Source organism: Emydura macquarii, unplaced genomic scaffold (genome assembly GCF_026122565.2).
Source record: "Emydura macquarii macquarii isolate MOO-44397 ecotype Brisbane River unplaced genomic scaffold, CSIRO-AGI_Emac_v2 contig_3108, whole genome shotgun sequence".
In the NCBI taxonomy this organism is placed as follows: domain Eukaryota; kingdom Metazoa; phylum Chordata; order Testudines; family Chelidae; genus Emydura; species Emydura macquarii.
The window spans coordinates 4499286-4518032 of record NW_027133245.1 but is presented as its reverse complement, the minus strand read 5'-3'; the positions used below and the strand labels follow the sequence as shown (position 1 = coordinate 4518032).

Here is an 18747-nt window from a genome sequence, read left to right as displayed (position 1 = left end):
TAACATATACTCAAAGAACAAATATACATTTATAAAGAATGTTCCAACCCAAATGAACCTAAATTGCTTTTCAAACTAATTACACTATATATGGCCATCATTTCATCCACCACTGAAATGCAGTTATGTCTGGGGCAGTAAACAACCGCTGTTTAACAGCATTCAGCAACAAAAGCATAAGACAGAAGTGAAGAAAAATACATATGACATTATAGAGCAGTGGCCAAACTTACTGATCCTCTGAGACCCCCCCTCCCCACTGGACAAAATCCTCTAGCCCCACCATCCTGCTGCAGTGCAGAAGTCTAGTAGGCAGAGAGTGGGGGGGCACAGACGCCTCCGCAAGCCCCACTTTAACTGTAAAAGAGCCACATGCGGCTCACAAGCCACAGTTTGGCAACTCCTGTTATAAAGCAAAGTGTGGCAGGGAGAATGAACTTGATCAAGTTGAACTTTGGCCTTCACATTGAAACCAACATCCCCAGTCACGTGAAAAGTGTCAAAAGACCTTTAGTGAGCATTGGCCAGAAGTTGTCAGAAGCTTGGTTTTAAGCGTCATCCATAAGGGCTTGTCTGTAGAACAGTTTGTGTGCAGCAAGCTGGGTTGTCAACCTACTGCGCACTAGCCTGTTGCACACTAAAAGTTCAGTGGTGTGATTTGATCTTCCTGGCTGTGAAACGGAAATAGACCAAAGTGCTGTGGAATCCTGTTGCTGTGCATTAAAAGACCTGTAGTGTTCTTAGTTTGATGTACTCCCATTTCAAAGTGGGATAGATCAAAGCACTTTATAGGACTTTTAGTGAATGGCAGTAGGGTACGCACCGACTGTTAGTATACGGCAGGCTAACACGACACAGATTTACACCACAGCTTGCCGCAGACTCTCTGTTCCTATAGACATGTCCTAAGGTAGCGCCTCCAGTCATGCAAGTTTAAAAAACATACTGAGGCACTGGCTGCACTGACTGTCACCTACTGAATCACTAATACAGCCTTCTGCAGCACCCTGGCTGATGGGTATCTCCCATCTAAGTTCTTACTTAAACCTGTTCTTGCTTAGCATATAAAGGTAGACAGGATCACAGTTGGAGGCAGTATTTCAACAAGTGGATTGTGGATGACTGAAGAATTTTTCCAGCAGAGACATGTTTACCACAACTACAATAAAAATGCTATTGAGTTACACAGTAAAAGCCGCCTTTAGGCAGGAGTAAAGGGCACATCAGCCAATCATTCACTCCTATCCAGCACCACACTGGTTTGACCCATTTTGAGAATGGGTGGCTTGATGTGGGGTGTTCCAAGCCCAAAGCAGCACCTCCTGCCCCCATAAGCAGCCCTCTGTAGAATGTTTTCCCCTACCATCTTTCTGAGGCAGGGACCTCAGGATATTACTGAAGCCCTGGGAGGAGAGCTGCCATGGAGGGGAGAGAATGAGACCAGGATGTATCCATGAAACTGCTTCTTCCTAGTCATGGAGGAGTGGCTAGGAGGAGACCCCCCAATTCTTTTCCCATTGATTTCTATCAGAGACATAGGGATGAGAAGAAGAAAAAACCACAAACACTCCAGTCTGGTGGTCTCTCTCCTTCTCTTAGTTAATTGCTCTGAAGTATGCCCAACGATATGCTGTAAGAGGTAAACAGCCTCTTAAGTATTTTGCTGCTGACTGTCATGCACATTTCTTTCCAGGCATTATCTGCTGGGACATTGCGGGCAAGGTTTGGTGGCTGCACAGTTGCTATGCTGATAGCTCTGATGGAGGATGTTTCTAGTGTCTTCTCTAAAATGGCTGTTTAGAGACCCTTCTTTTTATAGGCTTCCAATCTCCCACGCACCCTCCCATCAGGTGACCTCCGTGGTCAACCTCAAACCCCATCAGGTAATCATAGACTCCCTCACAAAGTGATTTGTTGCTTTCAGACTTGAAAAAACAGGTGTACCCTGAGCAACAACGGGCTCTTTGTACAGTGGCGCTTTCATCTGAATGGATGATCATTAAGGTTTAATGACCACCCATTATTAGCCCTCTGCTAGGTGCAAGATTTTCTCCTGATACCTTCTGTGTGTTTCAGCTCAATACTGAGGCTACAGAATAGGCTTATAATCAAAATGTTGCTCAGAAAAAAAACTGGAGTTTGTAATTTGATATATACACAGACAGTTCATAATATCAAACAATTCATAAGTTGTACCTAGGCAGAACCCCAAACTGTCATAGTACTCATGGGATACAGAGTCTCATTCTACAAAGTCTCCATACAGCTCTTAAATTGGTTTGAACCGCATACAGACATGTAAAGTGTCTCAGGAATTGGACTTAATTGTGTTGCAAAACTTCATAAATAACTGAAATAAATCGATAGGTGTATATGAACAGAGCCCGTATGTCTACAGAAAAATAATTTTATGCTACATTGTGTAGCCTTCACTCTGAGAAATAAAACTGCTTTCAATGCATGACATAAAAATTACAAATCACTCCCCAGTCTTGAGGTGATAGAAGACACACCTTTCAATTTAATTACTACCCAGTAATATTGAAATATTTAAATCCCAAGTTTTGCATTTTTTAAAACCACAATATAAATGACAAATTTATGTAATGTACAAAGCAAGTGCCAAGTGCCGTCTAAAATGTGATTTTATTGTTAACATATACACTTAAAGATTCTAGAGGAAAAGCTATTTTAAAGAGGCTTTTTGCTTCCTTTATTGGTTGTTAAAACATATTTCACTGACTTCATATTATTTTACAGTACTGGATCTGACAGGCAATTTTTTTTAAAGAAAGCAGTGTGCATACTTATCAAACGTGATGTTTTACAGCCCCCAATAACCATAGAATATTCAGAATGGAAAGAAATACGGAAACCTTCTCCAGATAAAAATTTAATCCTTCCTCAGCCTCTGTTTCCTTGAAAAACTGAAACAAATCATATCAGTATGTTCTCCAACAATACAAGCTTTCCTTATAACTTACTACCATCTTCAGTTAATTTGGCCTAATTCAGTTTTAACATTGATTTGTCTTTCCTGGCATGGGGATATATGTTTAACTTTGGTTTTCTTCATCGTCTATGAAATTATTGAAAGAATAAAGATTTGAAAGCTGCAATATGTTATACATACATGGGACTAAAATCTTAATACATGATTTTATATGAACAACTCTACTTTTAAATTTGTGCATTATAAATGCTGATGCTGTGAATAAGAACCTCACAGAATTTGTAATGGTTTACAAAAGAAAACCTATTTAATGATATTTAAGATTTTTAAAAAGTCAGAAAAGAAAGACAACAGAACTGATACCTTAAACATTTAGCCTACTTCAAACAGAAATGGTCTTTCTTTAGGTTAATGTGGAAAGCGTCTCTATTTGATTAGCACATTTGAAAGGAGATCAGTATGGCATCTAGTTAGAAAAACATTAATAGGATTAATACTTTAAGGTATGATATTTTTGTACTTGCATGACACAGGTCTTGCTTTTCAAAAGCATATAAAACTTCAGTAATTTGTTTTAATATATGTGATAATCCATAATCTTTTATTTTCAGGATACTAAAAATCTTTTCGTGGGTGCTGAAACTGAATGATTTTTTAAAAAGTGTTTCTTAGCATGAAACTTCATTACTAACCTTCTGGTTCAGTGCAACCTTCTGTTGGACAAGCGTCTGCCTTTCTTATACAAGAGTCCTGCAGTTCTGTATCCTTAAATGTGAGCAACAACAGTTCTATGTGCTTTTTCCAAACTAATATCTGCTTTAAAACGGTGGGTTACGTGGGAGCTGCTGGCTCCTGCAGGGGGTGGAGGCACAATAACGACAAGTGATTGGATGATAGGAAGCTTACTGAGCTATTTACCCAGCAGGGGAAAAAAAACCAGTGTTACTGCTGTTCACTTAAATCATATTCACTATATCCACAATGTGAAATCTTTTTTGGCTTCTTTTTTCCTATTTAAACACACACATACGCACAAAGACAGACAGAACCCTGGTCTACACTTACCGGGCGATTCAGCGGCAGTCGACAGGAGATATGCAAGCTACGCAGAATAGCTTGTGTAACTCCCGTCGACTGCAGTGCTTCCCTTCTGTGCGCCGTCTTCACTGCACTGCGCCGACGGGAACCGCGTTTCCGTCGACACAGCACTACGCCACTTGAGGGGGTGGATTTACTGCGTCAACTTCTTGATCGATTGAGCAAGTCTACACTGACCGCTCAGTCGATCCAGATAAGTCAATCTGACGGAGTTGACTTTGCCGCTGTCAGTGCAGACATACCCTGAAACTCACATATGTGCAATTGGTGTTAAGGCCTGAAGGGGCATCTTTGTTCAGAAGGAGTTTGCTTTACTCTAAAGATGTTTGGATTAAAAAAGAAACACCAAACATTCTGTGTCCCACTGGGAAGGGAAATGTCTTCAGATTTCATATTTGCAATCCTTATAAAAGGAAGATCCAGCATTGAACTACCATTATAAAGCACTTGCAAACCTAATCTTCAAGCTCACACAATCCAGTGCCAAAATGTTTTAAATGTTTCTGCATTAGCTGAAGTAATTATTAAAAAAACTGAAATCACCACTTTGAAAACAGTGTTGTAATAAAATAAGGAGTGGAGCTAGAGACAGTACCCCAGTTCCACTGAACTGTGATAGAGACATGCAGTACAGCACATTCTCCTAGATATGGTTTGAAATGTGAAAGTGCTAAGGACTGGAATTAGAATAACAATCCAAATATTCCTGTGGCATAACCAATAAGCAAGCCTCAGTTTGTTAAAAATTAGCTCCCAGAATGAACTAAACCTAACTGTATAACTGCAGTTTTATTGCTTCCAATGACAGACAACAAAAATCTAGGAACAATACAACCCCTCCACACTAAACCCCAACTTGGTAATATTTTTATTCAACTGTTTACACTATATTGGTTTTCTTAATGCATTGTATCACTACACTTCTCATAATGAAGAGGGCTCTAGACTGTGTATATCCCCAAGTGGAATACACCATCTCAGAGGGCACTCCGGGAAGCACAGTCCTTCCGGGACCTTCCTGGTGCTTCAATCTTTAGGATTGTGTGGAGAAGGAGAAAGGGCAGGGTTGAAGCTCAAGACACCATTTCCCATATCACCACAGGATATTCCTTTTTACAAGTAAAAAAGGTATTAAGGGTCTTATTCTAAAAGGAAAACAAGAACCTCTTTAAACCTCTATAGACAGTGATGGACTGGGACTAAAAATCAGCCCTGGCATTTATACACTGGCCAGGTGCCACTGGGCCCATGTGGTGGGAAAGTGTGGGGGGACGGGGTGGGGCGGGGCTAGGAGAGGGCAGCGACTGCCGCGCTCGGCCAGGCCCAGCTGGAGGGCCTGATAAAAGGCTTCCGCAGCAGGCCGACAGGCCCACCAGCCCTTGAGTGCATTGGCCCCTCTGGCATTTGCCAGAACTGCCAGATGGCCAGTCCACCCGTGCCTATAGATACTAATATTCTGCACATCACTCTTATCACTCCGGCCCCATCGCTGCCAACTTGAGCTCTGCCTTCCTCCCATTTTACTGTTCTCTCTCCCTCTCCCATCCCTGAAGTGCATGGAACTCCCCTTCTGCTTCCCTAGCTTGTTCCAGTTTCTAGCTGGCCTTACAGTTGCCAACCCTTCAGGATTGTCCTGGAGTCTCTATGAATTAAAGATTAATCTTTAATTAAAGATTATGTCATGTGATGAAACCTCCAGAAATGTGTCCAACCAAAACTGGCAATCGTAGGCCTGTCCCATGCTACTAGCTCCATTCTAGTTTTTCCATGCTCCTGGCTTAATCTCTGGAAATCACCTACCTCCCTCTCCCCTTCTGGTACCCAGTCTGAGAGAGAGAGAGAGATCAGGAGCCAGCAGCAGGAGGGTATGGGTTATAATAGGAGTGCAAACAGTTAAGTGGGAAAGGATTCTTGGGAGAAGAGAGGCAGGAATTACTCTCACCCTACTTCTGCTGTTAGCTAAAAACTTTTCCTCTTCCCACCACAGTGCCCTCTTGTGATTCCACAAAAGCCTTCAAACTTTTCCAGTTCTCAGGAGACATACATTTAGGGTAACGTCCTCAAAGTTAGATATGGATTATTCTTAAATGAGATAAACACATTAGAAACTAGTGTTGAAACATATATTATTGCCCCCCAAAAAATCAATAGTCTGGGGTAAAAATACTCCCAAGACTGTAATCCTGTAACAGCAAGTATGTTTCTTCAAAATATTCAGTAGATCTCAAAAATTAAAAATATTCCTGCTATTATGACAAAAGCTAATTGCTTCATATTGCACTGACGATATGGTTCCTCTTCTTTGGATTTTCCTTCTAAAAGCTTAGCTTCTAAAAATAAACGTGGCAAAGCTGCAAGGTGCTTAGTGCCATCAACTCCCTCTGACGTCAGTGTGAACAACGGTCACCGTGTCAGTGGCCCCACTGTCTGTAACCAATAGTAAACTGGTTTTTCTTTACTTTAAACATTCACCATCCAGAAAGCTGTCTGGCATCAAAAGACTACTGAAGGCCCTGATATCACTGCAGAAAAAAGTATTTCCTTTAGAATTGTATAGCTATGCCTATGCCTCGTTGTGGGTAGACATGAATGTAAATGGATTTGATTTAAGGTGGAGTCCTGTGCTGAGTTTTGCTGTCAGATCCCTACACCTGTGTAGAGCCCCATATGAGTTCAGCAGTGCTCTGTGTCTGCTCATATGGAGCACAACACAAGATGGGACATTAGTGATTCAACTAAAAAAAATGTTTAAGTGTTCAGAATGCACTCAGTAGAAGTATTGCATTTTAAAGTTAACTCAGCAAGAGCCACATGTGCAAGGCTCCAACTACTCTATGGCAAGCTCAACCTAAATTATGCACCAAGGCTTCTGCAGAAGTCTGGTGCAGCAGGATGGATATCCTACAGCAACGTCATTTAAAACCTTTTAGTGAACTGAATATGAAAATCAATACAATGAAGTGCAGTACAATATTGTGCTATTTATTTTGATATTAAGTTCAACTTTATGGCATCATCAGGTCTTCAATGTGCCACAGATTTTGTACTGATAGGCTCATAACAGTACTACAGAAGTGGTCAGGGGGATGAATCTGGAAGTTTTGGCAGGCAGATGGACAGTGTTAATTCTGATGATTAACAAGACATGGGAGATAGGACAAGATTATGGATGAAAGCAAATTTTCTGGATGTTTCTACTGTAGTAATTAACAGTGAAATTTACATTTTCCTCTTTAAGAGGACTCACTAAGATGAATGGTGCAGAGCTTCTCAGAGCTACTATTTCAGACTGACTCCAGACTCCGGAAGATACCACTGCATTCAACCACATTCTTCATAACCATGATGGCTAGAAACTTCTGTGTTAATAAATCTTAGATTCTGGACCAAAGTTCTGCTCTCAGGGATAAATTCTGCAGCAAATTGGCTGCAGATTTGCAGAATATATTGGCTATGCACATATGTCCATAATCTGCACACACACTTTCTGGGAAGAGTATGACCCAAAGTTTGAATCCCCATGTGTAACCTTGTACCTGAGATCAGGGAGAGCACTAGGAAGGAGGGCTTTTTTAAATCATTGAATTGTAATAGAAGTATATGTAAAATGTGTGCATGTGTTTTACACTCCCCCTCTCCCCAAAAAATTATTTGGTTGGTTACTTAGGAATTAAGGCAAAGGAAGCCACACCACTGAACAGGACATAACTTACAAAATACAGCACATCATTAATTGCTTGTATTAAACCATTAAACATATCTAGTAAACCAGATATAATTTTAAAACAATTTATTTAAGCTTTATTCCCCAGCCCACATATACAATAGCACTTCCCTTAACTGCAGTTTTGTGTTAATTTTCATAATAAATAGTAAATGTAATTGTATGCAAAATCTGTAATGATTTTGGAGCACCGTTTTTTTTTTTTTTAATTTTAGGCACAGAAGAACTAAAATAACAGGGAGAAGACAATTCAAATTCTTTGAGTCCTGGTACATACCATACTCTTGCATAATAATTACATTTCTTTGTGGAAACACGATTATGAAAGTACGTAAGTTTCCATCTCCCCATACAAGTATCACATAAATATTCAAAGACACTGCACACTGAACTAATAATGTTTTTACTTTTGCCCAAAATCATGAGAAGAACCAATAACCATTTATACTGTGTTTTTTTCATCAGGATGTTTTTTTTTTAAATACCATCTAGATATTTTTTCTTGGAATATTACAACTAAAATTAATTCCTAATATTAGTTCTGGTCAGACTGAAACTCCTAGGGATTTCTCTGATGTCAGGATTGAGACCAGAACAAGTACTTTGAAATGTATTGAGTTTCCTTCAACCAGGATTGTTGATACCTTTCCAAAGCAGTAACAAGTATTTTAGGTCACTTTGTAGAAGGGATCATAGAATTAACATACGTGCTTTCCTTCCAGAGCTCCTATCCTTACCCTCTCTTCCACTATAGTCTCTGGCATCCACTCCAGCTTGTCAACTGTATACCATCCAAAAACTTCTTCTGTATCATTGTTGTCATCCTGACAAGACAAGGCAACTATCCCTTTATACATGATTTATCCTACAAACAATGTAGAAATTTAGCCAAACAAAATATTTGTCTAGCATGTATTTTTTTTCTAGTACAAATACACTTCAAAAGCACTGCTTAAAATTGCTACATTAGAGCAAGTCACAATGGAAAATACCCAGCTAATGCACACAATGAAGGGAGCAGAGTTTGCAAAACTACTTTAGTATGTCTCATTGTAAGGAGGAAAATGGAGGCATAGTTATTCATCCTCCTAGATCAATGGCTCCCAACCTGTGGTCTGCGGACCCCTGGGGACTTGTGAGGCTCTACAGGGCATCCACAGAAAAGAAAAACAATAACATCCTCACCGAGGAAATGTACAATTTCAAATAAAATTAGTAGCATGTGGTGGTCCACAAAATGTTTGGATGTTGAAAAGGGGTCCGCACACTCAAAAAGGTTGGGAACCGCTGCCCTAGATAGTTAGAGTTACCCTGATTCTTGATCTTTGGCACCACTCACAAAACCTGAGACGCTAAACCTCTAGGATGGCCTCTTCTAAACACAGGGTATCTCCAAATCTTCCATTTATGTATAAGAATAGAAAGGAGATTATGGCAAGTTAGTTTTGGTACTAAGTGGAGTCCTCAGAGTTCCCTGACCCTTTAAGTTTGGTTTTAGGATTGGATACAACACCATCTATTGCTGGTCTTGAGGGTTCTATAATATCCTTACAGCAATGCATAAAGACAGAGGGTGAAATTCTGGCCCCACTGAAGTCAGTGGCAAAACTCCCATTGACTTCAATGGGGTCATGATTTCACCCTGGTTCTTCCAGATTTATCAGCTGTCTTTGATATGACTGGTCATGTGATTCACTTTGTTTTTCTAAAAAATGATCCTGAGAGAAGTATTATTATTTGAATTAGATGACTTCTGTCCTGCTTTAAGTGCTGATCCACTTGGACTTTCATGGGCCTCTGTTCTACCACCTTTTCTGCTTCACCGAGGAGGGTATAGCCACCTTTTGTTAACAAGTTTTGCAGTTTGAAGATCCTGTTGCATACCCAGCTGCATCTGAATTTTCAGATAGAAAAAATATTCTTATGTACTACAGCTATCTTTATCTAGTGCTAATAGGCTACCAATATTCTGTCCCCACCTCATCTGTGCCTTTGACACCTTCAGACTACATTTCTGTAATGTACTCTACTATTCAGCTTGCACACTATATCAACTATGTTTGAATCATATATAAGCTTCAACTAGTACAGAACGCGTATGTCTGCATACTTAAGTGTTTGACACACAAAGCATACTAAATAAATGTGGTGTCATGCACCTTGCCTCCCAATTCATTCCAGTTACAATTCAAGGTGTTGGTTTTGACCTACAAAAGTACCTTGTGGTTTGGGTCCTGCCTTAGGCTGCCTCTCTCCTCCTTAGTAGCCATATTCCACTTGGAATCATCTAAGCTGCTTGAGGCAACTGGTCTTAGGTTTGTATTCCCCATGGCCAGTAGCAGGACATTCTTGGAGGAGAGACCCCCAATGTGAAATTTGATTCACCCCGTGATCTGAGACAGCTGAGTTTGTAAGCCTGAGAGCATGTCGCAGAGCCTGTTTACTCAGGATTTTCTAGAGGGGATGGATGAAGCAGTGAAAGTTCTTATATCTTATTTTTTGTGGGAAAAGCTTCTTTAAGCAGTTTTGACACGTCACTGGAGAAGAGTTTGAGGACACTGAAGAATTTTTATTTTAGGAGTCTAAAAAATTATGGTCAGCGAATAATTTAAAGTAAAAAAAAACAATCACTGGCCTGATTTACTTGTGAAAGGAGACTCTTGCATAGACTGGAAATGAAACACAGTAGTAGTCCAAGTGATACCCAAATAGGCGGTGGTGGGAAAAGGGGTGTGTGTGAACACAGAGCTGCAGCCTCACTGCTATTGCCATTGACTGGTCTGGTAGGTGCAATCTCTCAGAATGGCCATAAGGGGCTGCCTTGATAAATCTGTGAAGGTTTAAATGCATGAAGTGCTGACCCTGCAAAATCTTATTCATGTGCTTAACTTCACACACTACTCAGCGTGTGAGAAGTTGAGCATGTGCATAAGTATTTGTATGAGCAAGGCCTACACTTGTAAGTCAGTAACCAAAATCCTCTTTGCCAGCACTCTGTGAAAAACAGGTTGTCTTGCACTGGAAGTCAGCAGGACTATGACCTCTTGTTTTATTACTTTCTTGGTTTGGGATTATTTATATCTACAGAGATTAGAGAACAAAATAAATATTAGAGTACAAACGCTATGGTATATATGCGTGTGTATGACATAGAATGCTTTTACCATCAGGGGTAGGATTTTTCCAGAAGACTAAGAAATTAAGAAGCAGAATGTAGAAAAAGTTAAGAAAACTAGGAATTTACTGGGGCCAAGTCTGATCTCAATTATCCACCATTACACCATGTTATACCAGTGTAACTCAGATCAGAATCTTGCCCTCTGTGTTTTTCTTGGAATTGTGTTTTATGTCAAATTAATTCTAATAGCCATAACATGACAGCAACCATTGCCATACACAGGGAAATGTTATGACTCAGTTTGTAATTTTAGGTCATTCTGATACCATCCAAGAAGTATCACTGGCTATTGCTGCATGAATAGATTAATTCATTACCACCAAGAACCCTTTTCATATCTAGATTAATAAAGTCATTAGAGGTCTGATGTAAACTTCTAGGATGATATTTAGGAGCTACAGACCAGGATAATTAAATAGACAGTTATTTCCACATTTTAGTTTTAAAGCTATTGACAGAAAAAACACAAAGTAACATTTTAAAAGGTCAGATTATTTTCAAAAATCATTAAAATACCAAGGATTTAGTTCACTGCAGTTTTGAACATGCCAGACCTCCTGGAAGCTTTTAAAATATTATTGTTTTCCAAGATTTTATATCCATGTTGGCTTAAAATTAAAATTTTTATTATGAACAGCAACAATGGACAGCTCTTAACTACAATGGTTCAAAGCCACTAAACAAAATTTCAAGTTGTGCAAGCTGAGGCAGACTCCAAATTAAAATAACAAGCATCTTACTGCATTAGGGATCCCTCCAAAAGAGAATGGCAGCACCAGCCAATGCTTTCTAAACACACACTTTTTCAAATCTCTGAATCAACATTACCAATAAACCACCCTATTTCCATTTCATTGTTATCTCACTTTTGTGGCACACACACTAAAAGGGCTCAGTTCTATATAACGAGGAGGCCCTTCCAATGAGGTGCTGAGCAACAGCAACTCAGACTGACCAGCAGAAATTAAAGTCTGGGCCCTCATACCAGGGAATGCCCACGCTGACAAACAGCAATCCAGACTAGAGCCCTGCGCAGGACTACTTTTAATCCGACTCCTCTCCCACCCACTCCCACTATTATGGCACTGGGTCCTGCAGGACCCTTGGGATCCCGGTCCCATTGCAGGGCTCTCACAAGTCCTGTGCAGAGCTCTAATCCAGACCCTACCTCTGGTTTCTTGTGACACTTCCCACCTACACTGTGAACCCAATCCTGCAGTCCTTGCACAAAACTTCCAATGAAATCTGTGGGCTGACATCTCCCAGAGACATCAGTGGAAGTTTTGCCTGAGTAAAGACTGAGGGATCAGGAAATAGGAAACTAAACAAATAGCTGGTTTAAAAAAAACCAAAAACCAAAGTACACACAGACAAAACCAATAACAACGAGGATTTATTTAGGTCCAGATTCTACTCTCCTTGTTCATGCTGAGCAGTACCTTAGTCTACAGATTGCACTGGGACTATTTGCAGTGCAGCGTAAAATACTACTCAACATGAACAAGAATGACAAAATCTAGCCCATATACGGGTGAACAGAAGGTGAAAGAAGATCTTGTTAACAATTTACTACACCAAAAATAAAAGTAAGGCACAACCTTTTTGAACAAACTTAAGTTGACCCTCACTTGTTTCCCTTTATCTGGAGATCAAGAATTAGTCAGGAAGCGTGCAACAAGCATTTGCTTTCAACGTGCTGACTAAAGTTGCAGATTGCACTTTTTAAAAATTAGCTCTTTAAAGCTCCCAAAAACTCCTCCTTACCTAGAGTCAGAAAAAAGGATTCACATAATGTTTAAGACTCCAATGAAAAATGTTGTATAAAATTAAGAATTCTTTAGAATGTGATTTTACACACACACACACACACACACACACACACACACATCATTCTGAAAATAATACCAGGTTCCAGCAAAGAAATATCATGTGGTTCAGTTACAGTGTGAGAATATACATCAATGCTATTTATGTGGAAGCCTAAAAGCAGACACAAATTCTGAAGAGAAAAAACTAATAAAGCTCATTAATTTATGTTTTAGTTCATTATAATTAGATACTAATAATAGAATAATTCTAAAATAGTGATGCATACTAATTTTCCTGGAAAATAAATGTAATTCTCATATTTTTTTAAAAAATTAATATCTTTACACATTTTGTATAAGGACTAGAAAAATATTTGTTTCAGGTTGTTTTTGTTGTCTTATGATCTAACCAGACTGTTGACATTCTACTTCAATCTATGGTACATACTATATTAAACAGTTATCACTTACCTATTTGCTCAAATTTTTCTTAATTCTCTTTTCAGTTTGTTTTTAGAAGAGAAATCAAACAAAACAAAAAATGGCTAGTCACAGCTCCGTTTTTCTTGGTTTTCCAAAAATTTTACAGTAGCTCAATTATCTGTTGATAAAACACTGATACCACTAGACTAAGGCAAGCACATAGAGTAGTTCTGCTAGTGTGCAGTTCAAATGTAACAAAGAGAAGGATTAACAGATTTCCTTAGGAACTAACTCTTAATAGCTCTGTTGGCCCCCAGTATTGGTAATTTAATCTGACCTTCAAGGTATCCCAAACTGTTACAGAGCAGTACTATATATCATCATCTGAATCCCAGATATTCCCAAGAGATCTACAGAAACTGCTTGTAACATTGCCACACAGTGCTGTCCCCAACTCCTCTCCACAGCACTGATTTATAAAGCAGCCCATGGGAGGAACTAGCTATTTAAAGCTACACTCTCTAAATAAACCTTTTCTTTTGGGAGGGGGGCTGGGGGGAAGAAGGAGGGGAGGGGGGGACCAAAATCCATATCAGAGTAAAGTTTGAAAGTATAAAAGTAAGAAGAAAGTTTAAATAGCAAAGAATGTGACACAAGCTGCTGAAAGCCAAGAAAGTCAAAGTTAAAGCTAACACTCCCACTATAGAAAATAAACAAAATAAAGCATTAGGCCACTTTTGCCAAGCAGCAGGGGACTGAAATGAACAAGACTAGTCAGTTTCACCTTGCCTATCCAGAATCCCACTGCAGGCATGAATCTGTCCAGAAATCAAGTCTATCCCATACTGCTGCTTGGCAAAGCTATGGGCAGCAGAGGTAGGCACTGGAGGCTAGATTCACAAGAGGAACTTAGAGGTAGTCTACACTAGAATCACTACAGTGGTGCAGCTGTACTTATGTAGCTGTGCCGCTATAGCGCTGTTAGCGCAGATGCTGTATGCCAACAGGAGAGCTCTCCCATAGGCATAATTACTCAATCTCCCGAGTGGTGGTAGCTATGTCAATGGGAGAGCTTCTACCGCTGACAGCGGCTGTCCACACCTGCACTTACGTTGCCCAGGGAGATGGCTTATTCACACCCATGAGCAACGTAAGTTACACTGAAGTAAGCGCTAATGTGTACAGGCCTTTTGACACCTAACTGCCACTGTAGGTACTTAAGTCCACTCTTTAGGCACCATTGACTGTCACAAAACCACCACTCAGCTGCTGTCTAACCCAGGAGGCACCTAAGGGTTCATCTACACTGCAACGAACTGCAGCAGAGTCTCAGAGCCCAAGTCAATTGACTCGGGCTCTCAGGGCTCAAGGCGTGGGGCTAGATATAGCAGTGTAGACATTCAGGCTCAAGGAACCATCTGTGGGGTGTCTCAACTCCAGACCTAGTCTGTTCATTGGCACTGCAATTTTATAGCCCCACAGCCCAAGCCCCACACGCCCAAGTGAACTGACCTGGGCCAGCCATAGCCATGCCACAGGTCTTTTTTTGCAGTGTACACACACCCTATTTTTCCGCCTTTACATTCTTCCAGGTGCCTAAATTTTGGCAGCTGGTTTAGTATACAGCTTCACAGATCCTGACACCAGCCAGCAGCACAGTGCCAAACTCTTGCCTAAACCCTGATGGGATTCACAAGCACAGTATTCCCCCACCTATTTTGGGGTCTTGATCCCAGTGAATAGGCTGAGGCCACCTTAGAGAATGTCTACTGGATCTAGCCCCATACAAAACACAAGTGGCAGAGGTGCTGCTGCCACCCTCGTACCCAGTGGGTAGAGGCCTCGCCCAAGCACCCATCTCCACTCTGCCTGATATGTAGCAGGGACCTACACCCACCACCCAGGGGAGTGCCCTAGCCACTAGGCTACAGAGTCTCATATTCTTAGAGCCCTACAAATCCACAAATATCCGCTTTATATCCATGGATATCACATCTTAGGATGTGGATATTGGCAGAACATTTTTTGGCAGATGGTGGATTGGATACAGATCTCAAAGGCGGGGAAGCAGCTGTCTGCAGCTCATGGCCTTTGAAGCTGCTTCCCCACCTTTGAGATGGAGGTGGGAGCTGGCTGCCAGTCACCTGTTCCATGGAGCTCCCTTGTGGGCTGCCAATCAGATGTTCCGTGGGGCTCCTCTGCCGATCAGCGGTTGGGCAGCTGCATGGAGGGGCTGGCTCCTGAACATCTGATCAGTGGCAGAGGCAGGGATGGCCTCCAAACAGCTGACTGGGGGCCCCAGAGCTGCAGGTGCAGATGACTATACTGTGGATGGCAGTCAGAGGTAAGCTGATAGGGGTAGATGCCGATCCCCATTTGTGTATCCGCCCAGGGCTCTACTTACTCTCCTCTTACACGGCCTCTGCTTTGCATCAAGCAGAGTGGGGATTTGAACCCAGGTCTCTTATATCCTCGTTAAATACCATAACCACTGGGCAAAAAGGGTGGTGGGGGCAGAGCAGGGAGGAATGGCACCACCTTTCCCTCTATTTTTGATGAAAAACTACTAATCTGCTTTGGGGCCCTAACTCCCTCTGAGAGTGGGGCTTAGGCTACACACCTGTCCCAGGCATTTCCTACAGGCTACCTTAGGCAGCTCTCTGATCAGCATGCTGTCTTTTGTGAATCCTTTTTAGATGTCTAACTCTCCCCATGTATTCTACAGGGAGCCTAACTTGAGGCTGTGAATTCCAATAGATAGCAGGGTGCCTAAAAGCTAGGTGCTGCAATGCTCGGTACTGCAGTGCTTAAGTCCCTGTAAGAACATAAAAACGGCCATACTGGGACAGACCAATGGTCCATCTAGCCCAGTCTCCTGTCTTCCGACAGTGGCCAATGCCAGGTGCTTCAGAGGGAATGAACAGAACAGGTAATCGTCAAGTGACTCTAGCCCTGTGAGGAGGACCACCCAACAAAATGGAAGATGGAGGTGAAAAGAGTAGGAGATACTTCTTTCCCCTAACTCCCCTACCCCCATGGCAGTCAGGAGGTTCTTGAGAAGGGAAGAGTATTAGCAACACCCTACCCCTCTCAGTAGTGAGTCAGTGATGGGGAATGAATCATTTCCCTTCCTGCAGTCAAAAGCTCCAAGTTTATTAAAAACACCTACTAGCCAGAGGCTGATACAAAATGTAGCCCCCAGTCAGGGAATAGGGAATAACACTGTGTTAACACTTGGGTAAGTAGATCTTCAATGCCTTTCCGGAAAGCATGCTTTAGTCAAACACAAATTATTGAGCCCAATACTGGGGTAACTGGGTGAAATATAATGGTCTCTGTTACACACGAGGTTAGACTAGATGATCAGACTGTCTTTTCTTTCCTTAAAAATCTCTGAATTCAAGCACCTTTCTCCTCCCAGTGCTGCATACGAGGCATCGTCCCTAGACTCTTTGCTAGTGGGGCCTTCCACATAGCAGGCTAAACCTCTGCTTGTAAATACCTGGTACATTTTTCAAGTCCTAACAAGGCCATATGTTCCCCTGGCATATAGGAGCAACTGTAGGAAACAAAATATCAACACCCCATTTGATGTGCAGCTACCGTGCTACGTTTTATTCACTTGCACCCTAGGACTGATGGCAATGGCACTAAGTATCATAATGGAACAAACCAATAGGCCAGCTACACAAATTTTCCATCTGTGACAATGGTAATAACATCCTATTGAACAGACTTTCTTCCTTACCAGGGGCAGTGATTAGTTTATAATTTGGATATTTTTCATAATAATTATTTTAGCTTGTGTAACTTCAAAAACTGTTTTTATCCCTATAAATGTCTAAACTTTTTTAAAAAAAAAATGTTAAGCCATTTACCCAAATATATGAATTCCACAGGTTAATTATATGGTACGTAAAAAGTATTTTCCTTCATCAGGTTGTGTCCTTTACAATTCATAGTGTTGTCTTCTTCTATTTATCATTTTTCATAATGTAAGCATCCAACCAGGCATTATTTTATATATGCCTGTCTCATATATCCATCCATTTACTCATCATCATTCCAGCCAAATCATCTCAGAGTGGGTTGATTTGTTTATTTTGGGGGTGGGGGGGAGGGTGTTTTGCTTTGCTTTAACTCTTTCCTTGCTTGGAACATCCTCTCTAGAGTTGGTTGGAAACTGTTTTTTTGCCATAGAAAATGTCAACTTCAAAGTCAAAATTTTCTGTGGAAAGCAGAAACCACACACAAACCAAAAACTGTTTAATTGAAAATCCATTTTTTTTGGAAAATTTTCAGCCCAATAAATTGTTAATTGTTTAAAAAATAAATACTGACAGATTAGGAAAGCATGATACACCCTTACAAATGCTACACAGATTTTCCCTTACCATATTGCAATCACCTACTCACTCTGTAACTAGATCCTTCACAGTACTCCCAAATGTGTCTCTTGCTATGAAGGGGAGGCTAACCAACGTAATTCCTAGGCTCACATTTAGCTCTTTGTAAAGAGAAAGTTACAGCATTGACCACCTTCTAATCCTGATTGCTGTGCCGTTTTAAATTAATTAATTTATTTTTATTAGTAGGTCAGCTACCTCATTCATTATTTAGGATGTTTCCATGCTTCATTTCCAGTAAAATGTAATCCTCTATTGAAAGGGACAACAAGTCCAATAGTAGGCCCTGGTATTCTTGCTTGGAAAGTCTTTTTTCAATATGTAACTGTCCTCACTGTTCAGAAATTCTTCCTGTTATCATCCTGAATTAACTTCCTCCTAGTGTTAGCCCATATTATTTTTAAACCCCTTTCAGATAATACTATATACACATCTTCAAAGGAGAAAAAGGATCATGGAAATTATTCCTCTCTCATACACCCCTATTTTTCGGGGGAGGGGGAAGAGGGAGGAGCGGGGAGAGGAGGTGAACAGAGGAGGAGAGAGGAAGCCGAACTACCAAAACAAGAAGTGATATTCTTTCATTAAACCACTTCAAAAGAAGGGTACCCTGATGCATATTAGTATGAATATTAGGCCAGCTAGTCAAGGTGAAAAATACCTGCACTGACATTTCCGACTCTATAAAGCCACAACTCCCAATAGTTCATGATATAAAACACTTGTGTACTACCTGACAATTTTACAATTAAATACATTATAATACATTATAATTAATCTCTTTCTTGATCTTTTAAAAATGCAACTTGCTAACATTCTCTTGCTTTTTTATACCATGAATATGTAGAAAACCTCCATAACACCCCCCTTCCCTCCAGGTTTTATAAGCTCCCACAAACAGAAAGTACTTTTGGAAGTACTATTTATTGTTTGTATACCACATTTCATTTATCACAAATTAACAGAGTGAAGTTTATTTAAAATATTTTTATAGGAAGGTTTCAACAAGTTTTATTTGCAGAAACAGCCTGTCTGCAAGCAAAAAGCACAGTTTCATCATATGTAATTGCATACACTATCTATGTTACTTCATACAATTAATGCAATGCAAATTCAGAACATATATATGAGAAATTATAATGAGCACATACTAGCTA

At 40.5% G+C, this 18747-nt stretch overlaps 1 protein-coding gene across 7 annotated transcripts in view; it reads right to left on the bottom strand.

Moving 5' to 3' along the window:
* Nucleotides 1–13638, bottom strand: part of SLC7A2 (solute carrier family 7 member 2) — a 48753-nt gene extending 35115 nt beyond the window's left edge. For 3 of the 7 annotated variants that reach the window (XM_067530587.1, XM_067530583.1, XM_067530589.1), the window contains exon 1: nucleotides 3646–4438. The gene's annotated coding sequence lies outside the window, so the exon portion shown is untranslated. Of the gene's footprint in view, nucleotides 1–2807; nucleotides 3187–3645; nucleotides 4439–8512; nucleotides 8600–9994; nucleotides 10044–13232 lie in introns of those variants that run through there. The other 4 variants (XM_067530588.1, XM_067530586.1, XM_067530584.1 and 1 more) reach the window with 4 other exon arrangements.
* Between the last annotated feature and the right edge of the window lie 5109 nt (nucleotides 13639–18747).